This window comes from Prenolepis imparis, unplaced genomic scaffold (assembly GCF_030444845.1).
Source record: "Prenolepis imparis isolate NDT839.2.m4 unplaced genomic scaffold, iyPreImpa1.0 SCAF_10, whole genome shotgun sequence".
In the NCBI taxonomy this organism is placed as follows: Eukaryota; Metazoa; Arthropoda; class Insecta; order Hymenoptera; family Formicidae; genus Prenolepis; species Prenolepis imparis.
Genome location: NW_028141168.1, coordinates 1 through 13,314, shown reverse-complemented (window position 1 = coordinate 13,314; position 13,314 = coordinate 1).

Here is a 13,314-nt window from a genome sequence, read left to right as displayed (position 1 = left end):
ACAAAATGAAGGATGGGCTGGAGTCCAGGCTGGACGACATAATGTCCAGACTGGATTCCAACACGGAAAGGCTCGCCTTGCTCGAGAAGCGGAGCGCTGAGAACAAGGCGGGTGCGAGGAGGAAGAAAGAGAGGATGGAGAGGAAGGAGCCGGACTTGTCCGGTTCGTCCTCTGATGGGGGAGATAAGGGGGAATGGGTGGAGGTTGTGGGGCGAGGTGGTGGAAAAAAGAGGAGAAGGGTTGTGGGGATTGTGGGAGCGGGGGTTGGCGTTGGCGTCGGCGTTGGCGCTGGTGTCAGGGGTAGTAATGGAGATGGAGTTAGGGTTAAGGGTGTTGTGGGGGCCGTGTCCCTCGGCGGGGCCACGGCCGCCAATGCAATGGGGACGGCGAGGTGCTACCGGTGCCTGTGCCCTGGGCACGTGCGGTACCGGTGCACCTCGTTGGTGGACAGGGGCGGACGGTGTTATCGCTGCGCCGCCCCTGGCCACAGGGCGTCGGAGTGCGTGGGCGGCCCTCGGTGTCCACTGTGTGTGGACCTCCGACGACCTTCTGCGCACCAACTTGGGGGGCCGGGATGCGCTAGGGCGGCGCCCTCGCGCATCCCGGGGGGAATGAGGAGAGAACCCGGCCGCGGGCTCGGGGGGGTCCCCTCGGCGAAACAGCCGAGGTGGAGGCCCCCCGGGCGCGTGGGCCTGACTGTCTCCCCCATTAAAGGGGGAGTGGGGGGAGGAGGGAGGAGCGCTGTGAGTTCATAGCGCCCTTCCCTCAGTGAGTAGAAGGAGGGACGGGGGCGCTTGGCAGCTTGCCCGCCCGCCGGCGGCTCGTAAGAGTTGGCCGGTGGGATGGCGGGCGGCCCTGCGTCCCCGTCCAGCCGGGGCGTCTCCTCGGAGAGGCCTCGGCGTTAGTGCCGGACGCCACTGGCCGAACTCCTAACCCCTTTGGGGAGGGGGGGAGTCATGGCGTCTGGCAGTGGGAGGGTGCCGCAGGGGGTCCAAGCTCCGGCTTGATCCCCATTGCACGCGGTTCCCCCCCCTGCGAGGTAGGCGGTGGTCTGTGGCCCTTCCACCGGGAGTATACCCCCTAGGGGTTCTCCCGGGGGGAGGGAGCGGCCGCCGTCGAGAGAGGGGGCCTCCTCTGTTGTCGCCAAATCCAACCCCCCTTTTGGGGGCGGAGGGAGCGGCAACATTGGGGGCCGGGGGGGGCGGCAGGGGCTTAGGAGCGGGGGCTCCCGGGTCCCATTGCACGCCGCCCCTCCACGGAGGGGAGAGGAGTGGTGGTGGTCCCCACTCCTCTCTGCCTGATAGGACATTGTCCTATCAAACGGAAGGGACGCACCAGAAAGTGGTGCGTCACGGCGCTTCGGAGGCCCCGTGTGCATGCGAAAGCGATTCCCGGGGCCTCCGAGTAGCGCCAGGAGGACCACCGTCAGGTTTAGCGGGTCGGGAAATGGTCAGGTTTAGCGGGTCGGGAAATGGGCCCTCCGCCCTTTCCCATCCCCGCATAACCCGAAGCCTCCCCCGAGGTGGAGGGTATGTGTTTAACACATTCCTGACGCAAAAAAAAAAAAAAAAAAAAAAAAAAAAAAAAAAAAAAAAAAAAAAAAAAAAAAAAAAAAAAAAAAAAAAAAAAAGGTTAGGTTAGGTTAGGTTAGGTTAGGTTAGGTTAGGTTAGGTTAGGTTAGGTTAGGTTAGGTTAGGTTAGGTTAGGTTAGGTTAGGTTAGGTTAGGTTAGGTTAGGTTAGGTTAGGTTAGGTTAGGTTAGGTTAGGTTAGGTTAGGTTAGGTTAGGTTAGGTTAGGTTAGGTTAGGTTAGGTTAGGTTAGGTTAGGTTAGGTTAGGTTAGGTTAGGTTAGGTTAGGTTAGGTTAGGTTAGGTTAGGTTAGGTTAGGTTAGGTTAGGTTAGGTTAGGTTAGGTTAGGTTAGGTTAGGTTAGGTTAGGTTAGGTTAGGTTAGGTTAGGTTAGGTTAGGTTAGGTTAGGTTAGGTTAGGTTAGGTTAGGTTAGGTTAGGTTAGGTTAGGTTAGGTTAGGTTAGGTTAGGTTAGGTTAGGTTAGGTTAGGTTAGGTTAGGTTAGGTTAGGTTAGGTTAGGTTAGGTTAGGTTAGGTTAGGTTAGGTTAGGTTAGGTTAGGTTAGGTTAGGTTAGGTTAGGTTAGGTTAGGTTAGGTTAGGTTAGGTTAGGTTAGGTTAGGTTAGGTTAGGTTAGGTTAGGTTAGGTTAGGTTAGGTTAGGTTAGGTTAGGTTAGGTTAGGTTAGGTTAGGTTAGGTTAGGTTAGGTTAGGTTAGGTTAGGTTAGGTTAGGTTAGGTTAGGTTAGGTTAGGTTAGGTTAGGTTAGGTTAGGTTAGGTTAGGTTAGGTTAGGTTAGGTTAGGTTAGGTTAGGTTAGGTTAGGTTAGGTTAGGTTAGGTTAGGTTAGGTTAGGTTAGGTTAGGTTAGGTTAGGTTAGGTTAGGTTAGGTTAGGTTAGGTTAGGTTAGGTTAGGTTAGGTTAGGTTAGGTTAGGTTAGGTTAGGTTAGGTTAGGTTAGGTTAGGTTAGGTTAGGTTAGGTTAGGTTAGGTTAGGTTAGGTTAGGTTAGGTTAGGTTAGGTTAGGTTAGGTTAGGTTAGGTTAGGTTAGGTTAGGTTAGGTTAGGTTAGGTTAGGTTAGGTTAGGTTAGGTTAGGTTAGGTTAGGTTAGGTTAGGTTAGGTTAGGTTAGGTTAGGTTAGGTTAGGTTAGGTTAGGTTAGGTTAGGTTAGGTTAGGTTAGGTTAGGTTAGGTTAGGTTAGGTTAGGTTAGGTTAGGTTAGGTTAGGTTAGGTTAGGTTAGGTTAGGTTAGGTTAGGTTAGGTTAGGTTAGGTTAGGTTAGGTTAGGTTAGGTTAGGTTAGGTTAGGTTAGGTTAGGTTAGGTTAGGTTAGGTTAGGTTAGGTTAGGTTAGGTTAGGTTAGGTTAGGTTAGGTTAGGTTAGGTTAGGTTAGGTTAGGTTAGGTTAGGTTAGGTTAGGTTAGGTTAGGTTAGGTTAGGTTAGGTTAGGTTAGGTTAGGTTAGGTTAGGTTAGGTTAGGTTAGGTTAGGTTAGGTTAGGTTAGGTTAGGTTAGGTTAGGTTAGGTTAGGTTAGGTTAGGTTAGGTTAGGTTAGGTTAGGTTAGGTTAGGTTAGGTTAGGTTAGGTTAGGTTAGGTTAGGTTAGGTTAGGTTAGGTTAGGTTAGGTTAGGTTAGGTTAGGTTAGGTTAGGTTAGGTTAGGTTAGGTTAGGTTAGGTTAGGTTAGGTTAGGTTAGGTTAGGTTAGGTTAGGTTAGGTTAGGTTAGGTTAGGTTAGGTTAGGTTAGGTTAGGTTAGGTTAGGTTAGGTTAGGTTAGGTTAGGTTAGGTTAGGTTAGGTTAGGTTAGGTTAGGTTAGGTTAGGTTAGGTTAGGTTAGGTTAGGTTAGGTTAGGTTAGGTTAGGTTAGGTTAGGTTAGGTTAGGTTAGGTTAGGTTAGGTTAGGTTAGGTTAGGTTAGGTTAGGTTAGGTTAGGTTAGGTTAGGTTAGGTTAGGTTAGGTTAGGTTAGGTTAGGTTAGGTTAGGTTAGGTTAGGTTAGGTTAGGTTAGGTTAGGTTAGGTTAGGTTAGGTTAGGTTAGGTTAGGTTAGGTTAGGTTAGGTTAGGTTAGGTTAGGTTAGGTTAGGTTAGGTTAGGTTAGGTTAGGTTAGGTTAGGTTAGGTTAGGTTAGGTTAGGTTAGGTTAGGTTAGGTTAGGTTAGGTTAGGTTAGGTTAGGTTAGGTTAGGTTAGGTTAGGTTAGGTTAGGTTAGGTTAGGTTAGGTTAGGTTAGGTTAGGTTAGGTTAGGTTAGGTTAGGTTAGGTTAGGTTAGGTTAGGTTAGGTTAGGTTAGGTTAGGTTAGGTTAGGTTAGGTTAGGTTAGGTTAGGTTAGGTTAGGTTAGGTTAGGTTAGGTTAGGTTAGGTTAGGTTAGGTTAGGTTAGGTTAGGTTAGGTTAGGTTAGGTTAGGTTAGGTTAGGTTAGGTTAGGTTAGGTTAGGTTAGGTTAGGTTAGGTTAGGTTAGGTTAGGTTAGGTTAGGTTAGGTTAGGTTAGGTTAGGTTAGGTTAGGTTAGGTTAGGTTAGGTTAGGTTAGGTTAGGTTAGGTTAGGTTAGGTTAGGTTAGGTTAGGTTAGGTTAGGTTAGGTTAGGTTAGGTTAGGTTAGGTTAGGTTAGGTTAGGTTAGGTTAGGTTAGGTTAGGTTAGGTTAGGTTAGGTTAGGTTAGGTTAGGTTAGGTTAGGTTAGGTTAGGTTAGGTTAGGTTAGGTTAGGTTAGGTTAGGTTAGGTTAGGTTAGGTTAGGTTAGGTTAGGTTAGGTTAGGTTAGGTTAGGTTAGGTTAGGTTAGGTTAGGTTAGGTTAGGTTAGGTTAGGTTAGGTTAGGTTAGGTTAGGTTAGGTTAGGTTAGGTTAGGTTAGGTTAGGTTAGGTTAGGTTAGGTTAGGTTAGGTTAGGTTAGGTTAGGTTAGGTTAGGTTAGGTTAGGTTAGGTTAGGTTAGGTTAGGTTAGGTTAGGTTAGGTTAGGTTAGGTTAGGTTAGGTTAGGTTAGGTTAGGTTAGGTTAGGTTAGGTTAGGTTAGGTTAGGTTAGGTTAGGTTAGGTTAGGTTAGGTTAGGTTAGGTTAGGTTAGGTTAGGTTAGGTTAGGTTAGGTTAGGTTAGGTTAGGTTAGGTTAGGTTAGGTTAGGTTAGGTTAGGTTAGGTTAGGTTAGGTTAGGTTAGGTTAGGTTAGGTTAGGTTAGGTTAGGTTAGGTTAGGTTAGGTTAGGTTAGGTTAGGTTAGGTTAGGTTAGGTTAGGTTAGGTTAGGTTAGGTTAGGTTAGGTTAGGTTAGGTTAGGTTAGGTTAGGTTAGGTTAGGTTAGGTTAGGTTAGGTTAGGTTAGGTTAGGTTAGGTTAGGTTAGGTTAGGTTAGGTTAGGTTAGGTTAGGTTAGGTTAGGTTAGGTTAGGTTAGGTTAGGTTAGGTTAGGTTAGGTTAGGTTAGGTTAGGTTAGGTTAGGTTAGGTTAGGTTAGGTTAGGTTAGGTTAGGTTAGGTTAGGTTAGGTTAGGTTAGGTTAGGTTAGGTTAGGTTAGGTTAGGTTAGGTTAGGTTAGGTTAGGTTAGGTTAGGTTAGGTTAGGTTAGGTTAGGTTAGGTTAGGTTAGGTTAGGTTAGGTTAGGTTAGGTTAGGTTAGGTTAGGTTAGGTTAGGTTAGGTTAGGTTAGGTTAGGTTAGGTTAGGTTAGGTTAGGTTAGGTTAGGTTAGGTTAGGTTAGGTTAGGTTAGGTTAGGTTAGGTTAGGTTAGGTTAGGTTAGGTTAGGTTAGGTTAGGTTAGGTTAGGTTAGGTTAGGTTAGGTTAGGTTAGGTTAGGTTAGGTTAGGTTAGGTTAGGTTAGGTTAGGTTAGGTTAGGTTAGGTTAGGTTAGGTTAGGTTAGGTTAGGTTAGGTTAGGTTAGGTTAGGTTAGGTTAGGTTAGGTTAGGTTAGGTTAGGTTAGGTTAGGTTAGGTTAGGTTAGGTTAGGTTAGGTTAGGTTAGGTTAGGTTAGGTTAGGTTAGGTTAGGTTAGGTTAGGTTAGGTTAGGTTAGGTTAGGTTAGGTTAGGTTAGGTTAGGTTAGGTTAGGTTAGGTTAGGTTAGGTTAGGTTAGGTTAGGTTAGGTTAGGTTAGGTTAGGTTAGGTTAGGTTAGGTTAGGTTAGGTTAGGTTAGGTTAGGTTAGGTTAGGTTAGGTTAGGTTAGGTTAGGTTAGGTTAGGTTAGGTTAGGTTAGGTTAGGTTAGGTTAGGTTAGGTTAGGTTAGGTTAGGTTAGGTTAGGTTAGGTTAGGTTAGGTTAGGTTAGGTTAGGTTAGGTTAGGTTAGGTTAGGTTAGGTTAGGTTAGGTTAGGTTAGGTTAGGTTAGGTTAGGTTAGGTTAGGTTAGGTTAGGTTAGGTTAGGTTAGGTTAGGTTAGGTTAGGTTAGGTTAGGTTAGGTTAGGTTAGGTTAGGTTAGGTTAGGTTAGGTTAGGTTAGGTTAGGTTAGGTTAGGTTAGGTTAGGTTAGGTTAGGTTAGGTTAGGTTAGGTTAGGTTAGGTTAGGTTAGGTTAGGTTAGGTTAGGTTAGGTTAGGTTAGGTTAGGTTAGGTTAGGTTAGGTTAGGTTAGGTTAGGTTAGGTTAGGTTAGGTTAGGTTAGGTTAGGTTAGGTTAGGTTAGGTTAGGTTAGGTTAGGTTAGGTTAGGTTAGGTTAGGTTAGGTTAGGTTAGGTTAGGTTAGGTTAGGTTAGGTTAGGTTAGGTTAGGTTAGGTTAGGTTAGGTTAGGTTAGGTTAGGTTAGGTTAGGTTAGGTTAGGTTAGGTTAGGTTAGGTTAGGTTAGGTTAGGTTAGGTTAGGTTAGGTTAGGTTAGGTTAGGTTAGGTTAGGTTAGGTTAGGTTAGGTTAGGTTAGGTTAGGTTAGGTTAGGTTAGGTTAGGTTAGGTTAGGTTAGGTTAGGTTAGGTTAGGTTAGGTTAGGTTAGGTTAGGTTAGGTTAGGTTAGGTTAGGTTAGGTTAGGTTAGGTTAGGTTAGGTTAGGTTAGGTTAGGTTAGGTTAGGTTAGGTTAGGTTAGGTTAGGTTAGGTTAGGTTAGGTTAGGTTAGGTTAGGTTAGGTTAGGTTAGGTTAGGTTAGGTTAGGTTAGGTTAGGTTAGGTTAGGTTAGGTTAGGTTAGGTTAGGTTAGGTTAGGTTAGGTTAGGTTAGGTTAGGTTAGGTTAGGTTAGGTTAGGTTAGGTTAGGTTAGGTTAGGTTAGGTTAGGTTAGGTTAGGTTAGGTTAGGTTAGGTTAGGTTAGGTTAGGTTAGGTTAGGTTAGGTTAGGTTAGGTTAGGTTAGGTTAGGTTAGGTTAGGTTAGGTTAGGTTAGGTTAGGTTAGGTTAGGTTAGGTTAGGTTAGGTTAGGTTAGGTTAGGTTAGGTTAGGTTAGGTTAGGTTAGGTTAGGTTAGGTTAGGTTAGGTTAGGTTAGGTTAGGTTAGGTTAGGTTAGGTTAGGTTAGGTTAGGTTAGGTTAGGTTAGGTTAGGTTAGGTTAGGTTAGGTTAGGTTAGGTTAGGTTAGGTTAGGTTAGGTTAGGTTAGGTTAGGTTAGGTTAGGTTAGGTTAGGTTAGGTTAGGTTAGGTTAGGTTAGGTTAGGTTAGGTTAGGTTAGGTTAGGTTAGGTTAGGTTAGGTTAGGTTAGGTTAGGTTAGGTTAGGTTAGGTTAGGTTAGGTTAGGTTAGGTTAGGTTAGGTTAGGTTAGGTTAGGTTAGGTTAGGTTAGGTTAGGTTAGGTTAGGTTAGGTTAGGTTAGGTTAGGTTAGGTTAGGTTAGGTTAGGTTAGGTTAGGTTAGGTTAGGTTAGGTTAGGTTAGGTTAGGTTAGGTTAGGTTAGGTTAGGTTAGGTTAGGTTAGGTTAGGTTAGGTTAGGTTAGGTTAGGTTAGGTTAGGTTAGGTTAGGTTAGGTTAGGTTAGGTTAGGTTAGGTTAGGTTAGGTTAGGTTAGGTTAGGTTAGGTTAGGTTAGGTTAGGTTAGGTTAGGTTAGGTTAGGTTAGGTTAGGTTAGGTTAGGTTAGGTTAGGTTAGGTTAGGTTAGGTTAGGTTAGGTTAGGTTAGGTTAGGTTAGGTTAGGTTAGGTTAGGTTAGGTTAGGTTAGGTTAGGTTAGGTTAGGTTAGGTTAGGTTAGGTTAGGTTAGGTTAGGTTAGGTTAGGTTAGGTTAGGTTAGGTTAGGTTAGGTTAGGTTAGGTTAGGTTAGGTTAGGTTAGGTTAGGTTAGGTTAGGTTAGGTTAGGTTAGGTTAGGTTAGGTTAGGTTAGGTTAGGTTAGGTTAGGTTAGGTTAGGTTAGGTTAGGTTAGGTTAGGTTAGGTTAGGTTAGGTTAGGTTAGGTTAGGTTAGGTTAGGTTAGGTTAGGTTAGGTTAGGTTAGGTTAGGTTAGGTTAGGTTAGGTTAGGTTAGGTTAGGTTAGGTTAGGTTAGGTTAGGTTAGGTTAGGTTAGGTTAGGTTAGGTTAGGTTAGGTTAGGTTAGGTTAGGTTAGGTTAGGTTAGGTTAGGTTAGGTTAGGTTAGGTTAGGTTAGGTTAGGTTAGGTTAGGTTAGGTTAGGTTAGGTTAGGTTAGGTTAGGTTAGGTTAGGTTAGGTTAGGTTAGGTTAGGTTAGGTTAGGTTAGGTTAGGTTAGGTTAGGTTAGGTTAGGTTAGGTTAGGTTAGGTTAGGTTAGGTTAGGTTAGGTTAGGTTAGGTTAGGTTAGGTTAGGTTAGGTTAGGTTAGGTTAGGTTAGGTTAGGTTAGGTTAGGTTAGGTTAGGTTAGGTTAGGTTAGGTTAGGTTAGGTTAGGTTAGGTTAGGTTAGGTTAGGTTAGGTTAGGTTAGGTTAGGTTAGGTTAGGTTAGGTTAGGTTAGGTTAGGTTAGGTTAGGTTAGGTTAGGTTAGGTTAGGTTAGGTTAGGTTAGGTTAGGTTAGGTTAGGTTAGGTTAGGTTAGGTTAGGTTAGGTTAGGTTAGGTTAGGTTAGGTTAGGTTAGGTTAGGTTAGGTTAGGTTAGGTTAGGTTAGGTTAGGTTAGGTTAGGTTAGGTTAGGTTAGGTTAGGTTAGGTTAGGTTAGGTTAGGTTAGGTTAGGTTAGGTTAGGTTAGGTTAGGTTAGGTTAGGTTAGGTTAGGTTAGGTTAGGTTAGGTTAGGTTAGGTTAGGTTAGGTTAGGTTAGGTTAGGTTAGGTTAGGTTAGGTTAGGTTAGGTTAGGTTAGGTTAGGTTAGGTTAGGTTAGGTTAGGTTAGGTTAGGTTAGGTTAGGTTAGGTTAGGTTAGGTTAGGTTAGGTTAGGTTAGGTTAGGTTAGGTTAGGTTAGGTTAGGTTAGGTTAGGTTAGGTTAGGTTAGGTTAGGTTAGGTTAGGTTAGGTTAGGTTAGGTTAGGTTAGGTTAGGTTAGGTTAGGTTAGGTTAGGTTAGGTTAGGTTAGGTTAGGTTAGGTTAGGTTAGGTTAGGTTAGGTTAGGTTAGGTTAGGTTAGGTTAGGTTAGGTTAGGTTAGGTTAGGTTAGGTTAGGTTAGGTTAGGTTAGGTTAGGTTAGGTTAGGTTAGGTTAGGTTAGGTTAGGTTAGGTTAGGTTAGGTTAGGTTAGGTTAGGTTAGGTTAGGTTAGGTTAGGTTAGGTTAGGTTAGGTTAGGTTAGGTTAGGTTAGGTTAGGTTAGGTTAGGTTAGGTTAGGTTAGGTTAGGTTAGGTTAGGTTAGGTTAGGTTAGGTTAGGTTAGGTTAGGTTAGGTTAGGTTAGGTTAGGTTAGGTTAGGTTAGGTTAGGTTAGGTTAGGTTAGGTTAGGTTAGGTTAGGTTAGGTTAGGTTAGGTTAGGTTAGGTTAGGTTAGGTTAGGTTAGGTTAGGTTAGGTTAGGTTAGGTTAGGTTAGGTTAGGTTAGGTTAGGTTAGGTTAGGTTAGGTTAGGTTAGGTTAGGTTAGGTTAGGTTAGGTTAGGTTAGGTTAGGTTAGGTTAGGTTAGGTTAGGTTAGGTTAGGTTAGGTTAGGTTAGGTTAGGTTAGGTTAGGTTAGGTTAGGTTAGGTTAGGTTAGGTTAGGTTAGGTTAGGTTAGGTTAGGTTAGGTTAGGTTAGGTTAGGTTAGGTTAGGTTAGGTTAGGTTAGGTTAGGTTAGGTTAGGTTAGGTTAGGTTAGGTTAGGTTAGGTTAGGTTAGGTTAGGTTAGGTTAGGTTAGGTTAGGTTAGGTTAGGTTAGGTTAGGTTAGGTTAGGTTAGGTTAGGTTAGGTTAGGTTAGGTTAGGTTAGGTTAGGTTAGGTTAGGTTAGGTTAGGTTAGGTTAGGTTAGGTTAGGTTAGGTTAGGTTAGGTTAGGTTAGGTTAGGTTAGGTTAGGTTAGGTTAGGTTAGGTTAGGTTAGGTTAGGTTAGGTTAGGTTAGGTTAGGTTAGGTTAGGTTAGGTTAGGTTAGGTTAGGTTAGGTTAGGTTAGGTTAGGTTAGGTTAGGTTAGGTTAGGTTAGGTTAGGTTAGGTTAGGTTAGGTTAGGTTAGGTTAGGTTAGGTTAGGTTAGGTTAGGTTAGGTTAGGTTAGGTTAGGTTAGGTTAGGTTAGGTTAGGTTAGGTTAGGTTAGGTTAGGTTAGGTTAGGTTAGGTTAGGTTAGGTTAGGTTAGGTTAGGTTAGGTTAGGTTAGGTTAGGTTAGGTTAGGTTAGGTTAGGTTAGGTTAGGTTAGGTTAGGTTAGGTTAGGTTAGGTTAGGTTAGGTTAGGTTAGGTTAGGTTAGGTTAGGTTAGGTTAGGTTAGGTTAGGTTAGGTTAGGTTAGGTTAGGTTAGGTTAGGTTAGGTTAGGTTAGGTTAGGTTAGGTTAGGTTAGGTTAGGTTAGGTTAGGTTAGGTTAGGTTAGGTTAGGTTAGGTTAGGTTAGGTTAGGTTAGGTTAGGTTAGGTTAGGTTAGGTTAGGTTAGGTTAGGTTAGGTTAGGTTAGGTTAGGTTAGGTTAGGTTAGGTTAGGTTAGGTTAGGTTAGGTTAGGTTAGGTTAGGTTAGGTTAGGTTAGGTTAGGTTAGGTTAGGTTAGGTTAGGTTAGGTTAGGTTAGGTTAGGTTAGGTTAGGTTAGGTTAGGTTAGGTTAGGTTAGGTTAGGTTAGGTTAGGTTAGGTTAGGTTAGGTTAGGTTAGGTTAGGTTAGGTTAGGTTAGGTTAGGTTAGGTTAGGTTAGGTTAGGTTAGGTTAGGTTAGGTTAGGTTAGGTTAGGTTAGGTTAGGTTAGGTTAGGTTAGGTTAGGTTAGGTTAGGTTAGGTTAGGTTAGGTTAGGTTAGGTTAGGTTAGGTTAGGTTAGGTTAGGTTAGGTTAGGTTAGGTTAGGTTAGGTTAGGTTAGGTTAGGTTAGGTTAGGTTAGGTTAGGTTAGGTTAGGTTAGGTTAGGTTAGGTTAGGTTAGGTTAGGTTAGGTTAGGTTAGGTTAGGTTAGGTTAGGTTAGGTTAGGTTAGGTTAGGTTAGGTTAGGTTAGGTTAGGTTAGGTTAGGTTAGGTTAGGTTAGGTTAGGTTAGGTTAGGTTAGGTTAGGTTAGGTTAGGTTAGGTTAGGTTAGGTTAGGTTAGGTTAGGTTAGGTTAGGTTAGGTTAGGTTAGGTTAGGTTAGGTTAGGTTAGGTTAGGTTAGGTTAGGTTAGGTTAGGTTAGGTTAGGTTAGGTTAGGTTAGGTTAGGTTAGGTTAGGTTAGGTTAGGTTAGGTTAGGTTAGGTTAGGTTAGGTTAGGTTAGGTTAGGTTAGGTTAGGTTAGGTTAGGTTAGGTTAGGTTAGGTTAGGTTAGGTTAGGTTAGGTTAGGTTAGGTTAGGTTAGGTTAGGTTAGGTTAGGTTAGGTTAGGTTAGGTTAGGTTAGGTTAGGTTAGGTTAGGTTAGGTTAGGTTAGGTTAGGTTAGGTTAGGTTAGGTTAGGTTAGGTTAGGTTAGGTTAGGTTAGGTTAGGTTAGGTTAGGTTAGGTTAGGTTAGGTTAGGTTAGGTTAGGTTAGGTTAGGTTAGGTTAGGTTAGGTTAGGTTAGGTTAGGTTAGGTTAGGTTAGGTTAGGTTAGGTTAGGTTAGGTTAGGTTAGGTTAGGTTAGGTTAGGTTAGGTTAGGTTAGGTTAGGTTAGGTTAGGTTAGGTTAGGTTAGGTTAGGTTAGGTTAGGTTAGGTTAGGTTAGGTTAGGTTAGGTTAGGTTAGGTTAGGTTAGGTTAGGTTAGGTTAGGTTAGGTTAGGTTAGGTTAGGTTAGGTTAGGTTAGGTTAGGTTGTTAGGTTAGGTTAGGTTAGGTTAGGTTAGGTTAGGTTAGGTTAGGTTAGGTTAGGTTAGGTTAGGTTAGGTTAGGTTAGGTTAGGTTAGGTTAGGTTAGGTTAGGTTAGGTTAGGTTAGGTTAGGTTAGGTTAGGTTAGGTTAGGTTAGGTTAGGTTAGGTTAGGTTAGGTTAGGTTAGGTTAGGTTAGGTTAGGTTAGGTTAGGTTAGGTTAGGTTAGGTTAGGTTAGGTTAGGTTAGGTTAGGTTAGGTTAGGTTAGGTTAGGTTAGGTTAGGTTAGGTTAGGTTAGGTTAGGTTAGGTTAGGTTAGGTTAGGTTAGGTTAGGTTAGGTTAGGTTAGGTTAGGTTAGGTTAGGTTAGGTTAGGTTAGGTTAGGTTAGGTTAGGTTAGGTTAGGTTAGGTTAGGTTAGGTTAGGTTAGGTTAGGTTAGGTTAGGTTAGGTTAGGTTAGGTTAGGTTAGGTTAGGTTAGGTTAGGTTAGGTTAGGTTAGGTTAGGTTAGGTTAGGTTAGGTTAGGTTAGGTTAGGTTAGGTTAGGTTAGGTTAGGTTAGGTTAGGTTAGGTTAGGTTAGGTTAGGTTAGGTTAGGTTAGGTTAGGTTAGGTTAGGTTAGGTTAGGTTAGGTTAGGTTAGGTTAGGTTAGGTTAGGTTAGGTTAGGTTAGGTTAGGTTAGGTTAGGTTAGGTTAGGTTAGGTTAGGTTAGGTTAGGTTAGGTTAGGTTAGGTTAGGTTAGGTTAGGTTAGGTTAGGTTAGGTTAGGTTAGGTTAGGTTAGGTTAGGTTAGGTTAGGTTAGGTTAGGTTAGGTTAGGTTAGGTTAGGTTAGGTTAGGTTAGGTTAGGTTAGGTTAGGTTAGGTTAGGTTAGGTTAGGTTAGGTTAGGTTAGGTTAGGTTAGGTTAGGTTAGGTTAGGTTAGGTTAGGTTAGGTTAGGTTAGGTTAGGTTAGGTTAGGTTAGGTTAGGTTAGGTTAGGTTAGGTTAGGTTAGGTTAGGTTAGGTTAGGTTAGGTTAGGTTAGGTTAGGTTAGGTTAGGTTAGGTTAGGTTAGGTTAGGTTAGGTTAGGTTAGGTTAGGTTAGGTTAGGTTAGGTTAGGTTAGGTTAGGTTAGGTTAGGTTAGGTTAGGTTAGGTTAGGTTAGGTTAGGTTAGGTTAGGTTAGGTTAGGTTAGGTTAGGTTAGGTTAGGTTAGGTTAGGTTAGGTTAGGTTAGGTTAGGTTAGGTTAGGTTAGGTTAGGTTAGGTTAGGTTAGGTTAGGTTAGGTTAGGTTAGGTTAGGTTAGGTTAGGTTAGGTTAGGTTAGGTTAGGTTAGGTTAGGTTAGGTTAGGTTAGGTTAGGTTAGGTTAGGTTAGGTTAGGTTAGGTTAGGTTAGGTTAGGTTAGGTTAGGTTAGGTTAGGTTAGGTTAGGTTAGGTTAGGTTAGGTTAGGTTAGGTTAGGTTAGGTTAGGTTAGGTTAGGTTAGGTTAGGTTAGGTTAGGTTAGGTTAGGTTAGGTTAGGTTAGGTTAGGTTAGGTTAGGTTAGGTTAGGTTAGGTTAGGTTAGGTTAGGTTAGGTTAGGTTAGGTTAGGTTAGGTTAGGTTAGGTTAGGTTAGGTTAGGTTAGGTTAGGTTAGGTTAGGTTAGGTTAGGTTAGGTTAGGTTAGGTTAGGTTAGGTTAGGTTAGGTTAGGTTAGGTTAGGTTACGGTTAGGTTAGGTTA